This window comes from Limulus polyphemus, unplaced genomic scaffold (genome assembly GCF_000517525.1).
Source record: "Limulus polyphemus unplaced genomic scaffold, Limulus_polyphemus-2.1.2 Scaffold374, whole genome shotgun sequence".
Classification (NCBI taxonomy): domain Eukaryota; kingdom Metazoa; phylum Arthropoda; class Merostomata; order Xiphosura; family Limulidae; genus Limulus; species Limulus polyphemus.
Window position 1 is genome coordinate 113,599 of NW_013665984.1, and position 12,012 is coordinate 125,610.

Genomic DNA, 12,012 nt, shown 5'->3' on the forward strand with positions numbered 1-12,012 from the left:
AACACAGGTATCCCATTATATAGCTTTGCCCTTAACAACAACCAATTAATCAGTTTATTTATTATTATTAATTTTATTTAAATCAACTTTACTATAATTCAGAATAACTGACGAATCAGAAAGCTAGCCGTATGGCATCGAATAATTTATAAGAGTTTTATAACTTATGTACATAACAAATGTATAATGTTTACTGAAAGAAAACGTTCAGTGGACAATACTATCGCGGACAGGAAATAACGAAATAGCTCAATAAAAATTAGTGAAATTAGGAAATATTTAAGTTGAACTGTTTAGTCTAACAATGGAATTTTAATAAACTGATAGCCTCTCCCACTAGGTGGCAGCAAAATCAGTTGGTTCTTTATAAATTTGCTGTACCATCTGCTAATATAAGATAAAAGTTTAACCAACAGAACTCTATCCATAAAGAAAAAGAATAATTAAATAATTATTATTTACAAACTTAATTTTTCAAGCATTGCGTGTAATTAAAGAAGATGTTTTGTCAAGGCACATGTGACAACAACACCTATCAAATACTGATATTCATACTTTCCTGCATAGATCTGGGTGTTACAGTGTGAAATGTCGTGCTGATTCATTAGCGAAGGATATCCAAATTGCGTGACATCTTATCATAGCATTAAACAAGACATAATTAGATTAAGTAAATATTACTCTAGCTGGGTAATCAATAAAAAAATGTTCTGTTTGATTATTTTTCCTTAACTGGTTAATTTCTCTTAGAACTTTTCTGTATTTAAAAGTAATTTTAATCTTCTGCAAACAAGTTAATCTTTGTAAAGTATGGTAATTTATTATGCTAACTTGTTATTTTAGAACTTGAAAAAGTTTCTTCAAGTTGACATGTTGAAACTTTATTAAATTTGTTTTTGTTTAATTAAAAATTTATGAGTTTTCAAATTTATGGTTCTCAGTCAAATAAAATTGAGAAATAAACATTTCAAATCTAGAAAATTTGGGTGTAACTTCTATTCACGTACAGATATAAGAAAAATACACCTAATTGTAACATAACTTATAATGTCATTTTTCAGGTTTTTCTTAAGTGATACCTAATGTTGCTAATAAGCACATAGCTACACGAAGGTCCATCTGTGCTTTGACCATCATGGGTCCGCAGACATACCACTAGGGAAAGGGAACACAAAATGAAAGAGAAACTTATGAGGTGATCACATGGAAGACAGTGTAAGATATAAATAACTTTTGTAACGTCTAAAAATAAAATGAATAGGTGATCATTAAAAAATTTAGAAATAAGGAGTAAGCAAAATATGTTAATAATGCAAACGAGAAATACGTTGATATAGAAATACGCAGTGTATTAATATATTTATTACAGTAAAAAAAAGAAGAGAAAGAAAGTGAGGATATTTTCTGAAATGTTGGTCGTGGTTTCAACTCACTACAAATTAAGTAAGATATATAATTAAAGCATAATTTACGAGATGTCAGAAAGGAAGGTATGTGAGAAACACAACTCCCTCTGCCAAACTTATAACAGTATATCATACTTTTCAGTAAACAAAAGTTATCAAGATTATTAAAAACAGTTTTTAAAATTTATAGTTTCCTGTCAAATTTTAGATAGATGGTGAACATGTGTAAGCGCAAAGTATAATGATAGAAGATTAAAAGTGTGGACGTCACTGTTGTAATTAAAATCTGAATTTTATAGGTTAGTAATGATAATTAATTTGGTTGTTCTAATTCTATTTCCATGGTTTCCGTTAGCGTTTCATTAATATATATATATATAAGAGCAGCTAAGCAACTTTACTGCTAGGTTGGTGACTTCTGTTTTAGTATATGCTTCAATATTAGTTTGAGCCAGGCTAAATTAACTTATCCTTCTTGCTTTGCAGCGTATTATAGAATCGACGCCTCTTAATTACCCCAAATCAGCAAAGACAGAAGTAACAGTTGGGTTGCTAGGAAACTATGACATCCATTACTTTGATTGTCTTCATGATGTTAGGAAAACATATAGGTTAAAAATAATCAATTAAAAACAAAAATACGAAATCCTGATGAAGAAAGGTCCACCATTCGAAGATGCTCAGGTTAGGATTATGGGGTTTAGTATGTTTGAGTTACTGTGTTTTGATGTCAGTAGAAACTAATTTATGTCATAATTAAACTATGCACTATTAATACCAATATTATAGCCTGAAAGATTAAAATTCGTATTGTCATGTTCTTAAATTGCTAAAATTGTAACCCATGTTAGGTCAATATTCGCAAATCTTGTTTTTCCGCAATATTATTTTTTACCTCAAGTCTTTCCCGTGTAAAAAGTTTAATATAGCATAACATAATGTATTACGAAATGAAACTACGATGTAATTATGAACATGTTAAATAAGCTTATTGCATGTACAGTATTTTAATAACTACAGATGTAGTTTATAAACATTTGCATTAACCTTATAATGAACCAAAATGAAGTTGTTCGTATACATTAAACAACAATATTTTTTTACTTAAATTCTTTAGAGCATATTGGTGTATAGAAGACATATTAATACTAGAAATAAACGACGTTATAACATCAAAAAGATATATTTTTTTACTTATTTAATTAGACACTCAACGTTTCGCTTTACAGCTTCTTCAGGAGCTTTCACTAAAACACAAACCGAAGAAGCTGTAAAAAGAAACGTTAAAAACAACATTTTGGTGTTATAAAGTCGTTTATTTCTAGTATGAACACTATTTTTTGCATAATAAAGTTTGTATATATAGCAAAAATCTACAAAACCCTTGAATGAATAGCTTCTAAGGTTGTCCAAAAACTTTCTGAACAAATGCAGTCCATTAACTACGCCTTTCAAATATTCTGTCTAAACCCTCTCTCAAGTAAGCTTTTAAGGTGACAAACAATTCAATATGCAGAAGAAAATAATTTTTAATCCTATTTCTATTTCTCTTAATGTGAATGACATACATATTCTATGAATACTATCATTACCTTAATCTTGTAAATAGTGTATTTTTCATTATTTATATTGTTTGATTAAAGTAACAATATTTTATACAGTTATGACCAGGCTGCTTTTTGTCAAAACAAGCATTCCATTTCTACAGTATGATATTTTTGACGAAGTTAAATATAATTTTATATTATACTTATTTTTTTTCACAATATTTTAGAAACATCTCTTCATTTATAAATTAATTAGCTATTTTATATATTCTTAATAGTACTAAACGTTCTTAAAGTTAGTATACATCCACAATAAGTCTGTCATAATGTCTTTATTTAGTTTGTACTTACCATATTATAAAAACCAATTAACTAGGATCACGAATTTCAAACATAATATTTTTAAAATCTGCTATAATAGCGTTCATGATATTAAAAATTAATGAATCCAGTTTGAAATTACCACCTCCCTAAAAATCACATAAATACACATACACACTTTATTCTAAAAACTTCTACATTTTAATGAAGAATTTTTGAATAGGAGAACTCTTGAACATTTTATTTATATAACTTCCCTAAAATGTTTTTCCTCAAGCAACTGTGTATTTAGTTTTAATAATTTCAACTTAGTATTAAACTGTAGGATATCACTGGGGATGCTTGTTTGTTATTTTTCATGAAAATTGAATTGTTTCTATTGTATTTACCGAATGAATCGAAACTCGATTTTTAACGTTATTAGCTTATCAACCCTGAAGCTTTTCGCTGAGCCATTGGATAATGTAAAGTACAAAATAATTATTTACCCAAATAGAGTACACGTACCTTAACTTGGTCAAAAAAAAAAAATCGAAGCAAATCAAAATTAATTACAACACTCTTGGATGTTTGTTTGTAATTAAGTACAAAGCTACACAATGGGTTATCTGTGCTCTGACCACCACGGGTATCAAAACCCGATTTCTAGCGTTGTAAGTCCATAGACATACTGCTGTACCACTGTGAATGAATATCTTTGAAGTTGACAAACAATTCTATATACCGGTATAAATAGCTTTTAATGACAACAGATATTACTGGCGATCTCTTACTTTTAGAAGACGTTCATAAGATTTTAATAGAATAATTAAAACATAAATGCTTTATAATGTGATCAGAAACTATAAATAGCTGTTACACTGTTAATTATATTATATACACAGAACTACGCAATATAATTCTTTGTAGAGTTTAGCAAAACTATTTCAAATTCTGCTTTATTGTTTCATTTCTCAGATCGACAAATCCAGAATGAATCACAAACAAAATATTTCAAATAACAGTTATACACTGAAATAATCCACAGAGAAGTTTTTTTGAAATACTATACGAATTATACAAGTGAGTATTAATTATTTTATTCGTGCATAATATGAATACCTGGGCCTGGCATGGTCTGGTGGTTATAGCGCTCGGTTGGCAATCTGAGGATTGCGTGTTCGAATCTCTGTCGCCGAACATGCCCAACCTTTAAGCTGTGGGGACGTTATAATCTGACGTTAAATACCACTATTCGTTGGTAAAAGAGTAGCGAAAGAGTTGTTGATGTTGACTAGCTGCATTCCCTCTAGTCTATCACTGCTAAACTAGAGACGGCTAGCGCAGATAGCAGTCGAGTAGCTTTGCACGAAAGTCAAAACACACCAAACAAATACCGGTGCAAAATGTTCTCGAGAGAACACAAAACCACACTGCTGTAGCTGGCAACAGCAATACAGGCAAACTAGAAAGGATGCCAAAAATACAAGAACAACACGCATAATAAACTTACTAAACAACACAAAAGACATACACACACCTACAAAATCAGGTAACAAACAGAACAGTGAGAGAAGAGCGCCTTTGTTGCCAACTTCCAAACCTCAAGAGACCACCAACACAAATTAACACAGGCAGCAAAAACACACACCCAAACTCAAGACACACCAAAACTAACAACATACAAACGTTCAAATACAACAAAATGAAACAATAAGCAAAATAACAGAGGCAGTCAAAAATATATTTTATGAATTCCTAGCACAATATAGAAACCCTCAAAACCACGATGACACATCACACTAATTATTAAAATAACTATTGAAAACCTTGAACCATTACTACCACAGATCATACAATTACTCATACTTCTACAAACATTACATAGCATAACTTCATAAAGAAGTACATAACCTGACAACATAAAAGGAAAGTAGTAACAGTAACTAATAGACATCCAAACCAGCTTACCAACAAACAACAACGGCTCAGGAGGAAGGAAGAGGTCAACTTGAACCTGACCCAGGTCTTCAAGACCTAAATCCCAATAGATGCAATGCATATTGTAGACCTGTGTGCAACAAGGTATTAGTGATTGGTGAACAAGCATAATCATTTTAAACAGAGTTAGAATGGTTATTATACAATAAGTTACTTTTGTGGACAATACAAATTCAGAAGAAAGAGATAGAGAAAAAGACTCATTGAAGATATTTGACGCCTGTTTCTTAAGAGTGAAAAGAAAACAACAGAAAAGAAGTTGCTTACGAGAAATAAAACGATAGCACTTTTGTACATTTATAGGTTCAATAACTATCAGACAAGAAGAGGTGAAATCCCGAAAGTAAAGAAAAGCTAGGGTCGTTATATTAAGAGAAAAACTTGCGGGATGAATTGCGTGCAGCGTTTTGAAATAAACTTGTGTTAAGGTTGTAAAGATGGGATGTTAGTTTTCAGGAATTTCTCCTTTATTGAATTTCCTATTTAATTATGCACCATGAACTTTTGAAACGAAATACACGAGTGAGGATGCAAGATATTGAATATAGGTGAAATTTAAGTGGATTTATACACAAGTCGATTGGAGATTATGTAAACAAATCTATATTAACATTTATTTCCGAATGTGTTGTTTGTTTTGCACTATAAAAAGAGTGTAAAATATACTTGCAGAATCTATCTTTAAAAAATCACGTGTTCTACAAAGAACTTTTTTTACTTCCGTTTGTGAGATGGACCCTTTGGTGGCTCAGTGGTAAGCTCGAGAGTTTATAAAGCTATAATTCTGGTTTCGATTCCTGTGGTGGGCACTGCATAGATAGCCCAAAGTGCATTTGTGGGCTTAACAACAAACAAATCAATCTGTGAAATGGATGAGAGGGGGCACGAAGCCAAGAAAGCGCAGTTTGATGAGCAGAAAATAAACTCAAATTATGTGGTCATTTTGAGGTCATTTTTTCAGCTTTGGAGGATATCTCAGCCTTTATTATTTTTGTGTATATTTAATGTATAACTTATCAAAGCATGAGAAATTATAAATCATACTTGATCATTTGTATTTGTCGTCTAGATTAAGCTCAAGTAATTCAGAAGCTCTAATGGATATACTAAGTTCATCGTGGCTAACCCACCAAGTAAATTTTGTCTCTTTAAAGTTGTATAAAGTTATACTCTTTTGTGTAATTCACCAAAACAAAACCAAGAAAAATCACTAGTTTTATGGATTTTTTTATCATCTGTCGAAATCAGCTTTTGTTAATTTCTAAAATTTAAATCATATCTGTAATACAATAAAACGTAATGACAGATGAAAGTAACATCTTTTATTTTGATAATAAGAACTTTCGCTGTGGTGACTGTGTCTTAGATACTTAATTTTACGCCACTTGTATAGTATAATTTAAGGAAAGGAAAGAAATTATAATATTTGTGTTCTGGTCACATAGAATAATTTATGGAAAGTATACTTTTTAAATGCAAAAACTAAAAAAAAAAAATATGTATTTTATGTAATGATTATATACATACTATATTAATAGAAAAATATTTTTTTCTTTGTTGTTAAGTATAAAGCTATACAATAGGCTATTTGTGTTCTGCCCACCGTGAATATTGAAACCTTATTTTTAGCGTTATAAGCCCTCAGACTTTCCACTGATCCACTGGGAGGATAAATAAATAAATATATATAAGTATACGTATATGTATAATTCGCTCTGCAGAACGTTCTTTCATAGTTTCGTGAATTTGATCAACCCGGAAGAGGTTGAAGCTAGAAGTGTAATAAGCGGTGCCTGAATGTCTAACTTGGTTCGACAAAAAACATGGTTCACAGCAGGAGACATCTTGCTTTGAATACCGATCTAGTTGCACAAAGAAGTGGGGTTAGAGCTCTTCAACTGTTAAAGAAGATATATACAACTGGTGACTCACCTCTTGCCGACAAGTCCGTGATTTTGAAACGACCAATGAGTATTGTGATGAAATAATTAACGAAAAAATCAATTTTTGCTTCAGTCACGTTTCAAGAAAATGGGACAGATAACATGAGTGTGGTCAGTCACTAATTAAAAAATCGAAAAGAAAGGTTGAGGCTGGACCAAAAGAGTAAAGTGTCGAACTATCAATACAGACACAAGGTGAACACCAACATATGTAACACAAGAGAGCGAGCAACATAAAACAAAACCTAAACCTATCAGTCTACTTACTTTCGTCACAGACAAGTAATAAAATATCCAGACACCTTTCGTCCTGTGCATTCTAATACGGCATTCATTGCTGACAGGCGTCCAATTTTATGTTTGTAAGAGAAACTAATTCAAATACTTATATAGTTACTTTTCTTAATTAATACGAATCGATCAATAATGAACTTGTTTCCGAATTATTTCTATGTAAAAATATATATATACTTTTTGATTGTATTTTACTGACATTTGTATTTGTTTGTTTGTTTTTGAATTTCGCGCAAAGCTACACGAGGGCTATCTGCGCTAGCCGTCCCTAATTTAGCAGCGTAAGACTAGAGGGAAGGCAGCTAGTCATCATCACCCACCGCCAACTCTTGGGCTACTCTTTACCAACGAATAGTGGGATTGACCGTCACATTATAACGCCCCCACGGCTGAAAGGGCAAGCATGTTTGGTGTGACGGGGATTCGAACCCGCGACCCTCAGATTGCAAGTCGAGCTCCCTAACTACCTGGCCATACAGTTGTATGTCCATGCGTATATAAAATCATAAAAAAAGGCGTTTGAGATAGATATGCTATCTATAATGTACAGTTTTTTGGATGTGTATTCACGGATGATGGATAGATGAATCCGCAATATCGGTAGAGCTCACCTAGGAGTTTATGAGGGTTCTCGCGAGAAAGATAATTTCTCTTTAGTACGAAAATAATTAAGCTGCACAAGTTGAAATCAAATGAACAAAATCTTTATCTTGACAACAAAAAGAAAACAAAACACGTACCCACTCTTATCAAGTAGACAACCACTTCTGTTCTATATAGTGTTTAGTCCTATTGACTTCTCTTTCTCATGATTGAGCGCCGCAGAATCAAACACGATGGTTTTCAAAAAGAAAGCAGGTTCTTCTAGAAGACTGACCAGTGAAGAACTGAACCGAGAAAGTACGCTCGGATCTAGAGTGTAAACTCGTTTTCTGTGGTCAGTGGGACGACGTCACCTTGTGACCTCTGTTACCTGACAGCATTGATCGGGTGTCACTTTCAGTCAACGTCAAAAAATATTCCAGTTCTAGCCCGTTCAGTTCGGACGTCTTATTCTAATGTTGGAATGTCTTTGCAGACATAGGACAAAGAAACGAAGTAGCTGGAACAAAGCAACGTGAGCAACTGTTTGGACCACGTGTTACCGCCATGGCAGGAGTAAACTAAATAATCAGAAGATTTCTATATCACTATAGAGGGTAGAAACAAATGATATGCCCGCATGTTACAGATGCAAAATACTTCTCACCAGACATGTTGCTATTGGTTCACGCAACTATAAATCATCGATATACAAAACTCTGCTTTAACGGCGTAAAACTGAATACACATCATAAACAGTGATAACTTTTTTTTCTGGTTTTTGGCCTAAAGCATGATATCACGGCTGCTAAATCTTTAAGGGAATACAGAAATTGCACCACATCTTGGGTAATATCACGACTTTTTCATTTTGCAGAATTAAACATTCATGTGCAAATACGATTAGAAGTGAAATGTTACACATTTGGCGTAGAGCGAAGTGGATAATTTTTTGAAAGGGTTGTGATTATAATTTAAAGCTTTAAACATGTGGCAAAATGTGAAATATGAAAGGAAACAATTTTCAATATCATAAACAGATATTTAAGAAAAGAAAATGTTGGTTTACAAACTAGCCTTCAAATACTTGTTAGAAATTTTAGTAAACGAAAATTTTTACAATTCAATTCAAAGGTGTAATTTAACTATCGAGAATGGAAGCCACAGTTTACTCCAATGACAAAGAAAAAATAAGCTGACATTTCCTTGAGTTACCTTATATGCATTATATTTGTGTTGTTTTATATTCTTAAGATAACATTAAAGCTTATTTTTGCTGCCCTATAAAAGGAAAGATAAGAGATTGTTTATTTTATTAACCTTGGAATCAGGCATTGTCTTATGGTAAGTGTGCCGGATTGTGGATTACAATCCCACGTTTCGAGTCGCGATATGCAGCTGAACACGCTCCGCAGTTTAAACTATGAAGGCGTTATAAATCTGACAACAAATCCCATTATTCGGAGTCTCATGAATGGCTGGTGCTGCTGACAGTCACTCTCTTTCTTCTTTCTCGTTAACACTTCTAGATTAGAGATGGCTACGCCTAAGCTTTAGTTCTTCTGGCGCATAAGGTGCCATTAAGGCTGAAAATGGCAGTACTAATTTTCACCCTTGTAGACTTTTCGCCATACCACACATGATTATCTGTAGTCACAATATTTACTGCCTTGACCATAACAAATTAAGATACAGTTACTGGTAAGTACAAGTTTTAATAGACATGGCATTCTTTTGAGACACGATTTTTATAGATTCTGAGAAGTAAGTTTATAGGTTATGCATAATACATTTAACATTTTTCTCCTTGCAGTATTAGTTAACGTAGGTCTTACAGTAATAGCTCCTTCCACCGAAGAAAAAATGCCTGCTCGATACCCAACGATGTTCATACAAATTGAATATGACAATGTTTTATAATAATACACAATGTTTAGACTTTGCTAAATTATAAGAGGCGTTACAAAAGATGTCAGACAAGTTCAAGAGACGTAATATTGAAAATCCCAGGATGATAGCAGAGAATATCCATGTAACTAAATTAATATGAAAAATATGTAGTGTATTCCTTAAACTTCTTAATGAATACAAAGTTTCGAAATCTTCTTGTTCATATTGATATTATTCTTTCATTTATATAAAAAAGATGGCTCAGCGTTAAAAAATGAGGTTCGATACCTGCTATGGACTTAGCGCATATAGTCTATTCTGAAGTTTTGCGTTTCAGAACAAACGAACAATTAATAGGTTATTAAAAACGTAAAACATTAAGCCTAACATTTGTAATAAAACAACTTACACTAAAGAGGATTTTTTATCACATTCCTCTTAATTTGTCCATTTCGGATTATACATCAGAAGCGTGCAAAAATAGCTGTGGTTTTGAATTCGAAATATACATATTAAGAGGAATATGAAGAATATAAAAGAAATCTGCAGGGTATATGATTTTTATCATACATTTTACGCCTACTGGTTTGTAATGGTTTGTCCGCTTTCGGTGTTTAAACCGTAACTTTTAAAAATAAAACATTGTTTTGTAGTGTTTGTAGTTAAACACAAAGCTCTACATAATGAGCTATATGTGCTGTGCCAACCACGGGTATCGAAACCCGGTTTTTAGCGTATAAGTTCACAGACTTACCGCTGAGCCACTGGGAGGTGTTTTATATTGTGTTGTTATAGTTTAAGGACAGAAAATAATTAGTTCGTATAATACTGTGAAGATTTGAAACTCTTCGAAGAGTTAGTGTTAGCTCAAAAATGTTTTAATTGTTCGTTTGTTTGTTGTAAGCGCAAGCTACAGAATGGGCTATCTGTGTTTCACCCACAGCGGATATCATAATCCGATTTTTATCGTTATAAATCCCGAGACCTGCCGCTGAGCCACAGGAGAGCGCTAAAGGTATACAGTAAATGCATTAATATCATAGAATTAAACAAACATTCTGAAATACACTTTATAAATCATAGAACACTAGTATAACTCAGCGGTATTACAATTAATTGACTTGGAATTCAATCCCCTTAGAGAATGAAATGCATTTTCTATGTGCGTCTTATTTTGTTGCTTTTAGAAAATTGCAACTAACTGTTAACACGCACTGCATATTCGACAGTTTTTAATATTTATTTTCAAAAACTGTTTTAGTCTGTTTGTTTTTGAATTTCGCGCAAAGCTACACGAGAGCTATCTGCGCTAGCCGTCCCTAATTTAGCAGTGTAAGACTAGAGGGAAGGCAGCTAGTCATCACCAACCACCGCCAACTCTTAGGCTACTCTTTTACCAACGAATAGTGGGATTGACCGTCACAGAGGGATTCGAGCCCTCGACCCTCAGATTGCGAGTCGAGTGCCATAACCACCTGGCCATGCCGGGCCCCTGTTTTAGTCAATGTGCAAGAGTAATGCGAAAGAGGATACTTGCGCTCTCAGTTTCTTAAAAATATGTATCATAGTAATATAGGTCTGAGTAATGGCAATTGGTCGACAATAAATGTTTTGAAATATTATACCAGTATTGTTGCATTTAAGGTATAACCTTGCCATATTAAAACTAAACTGATATGATAAAATTTTATTAAGACCTCTGGTAAACTAAGTTGTTGTCTAAAAATTAAACTAGTGTCGTTATAAGTCATTTTCAAAATGCTTCCAGAATAGAGACAACACTAAGACATGGTTTAACTTTGCCATGATACGATCCTTTAAAGCAAATTCCTCAAAACATCCATTTTTCTCCAAGATTTGGTCAGAATCTATGAAATGCGATTTTAGAAGATATTTAACACAAATATACACACACCCATCTCCCAACGGACAATATTTTAAGTACTATTTCCTTAACATAATTCAATAAAGACAATTCAAAGTTCATGTATTCTACATGGCGTGGTCACAAGTAAATAGACACCACCTTTTCAGAAAAAAAAATGAAAA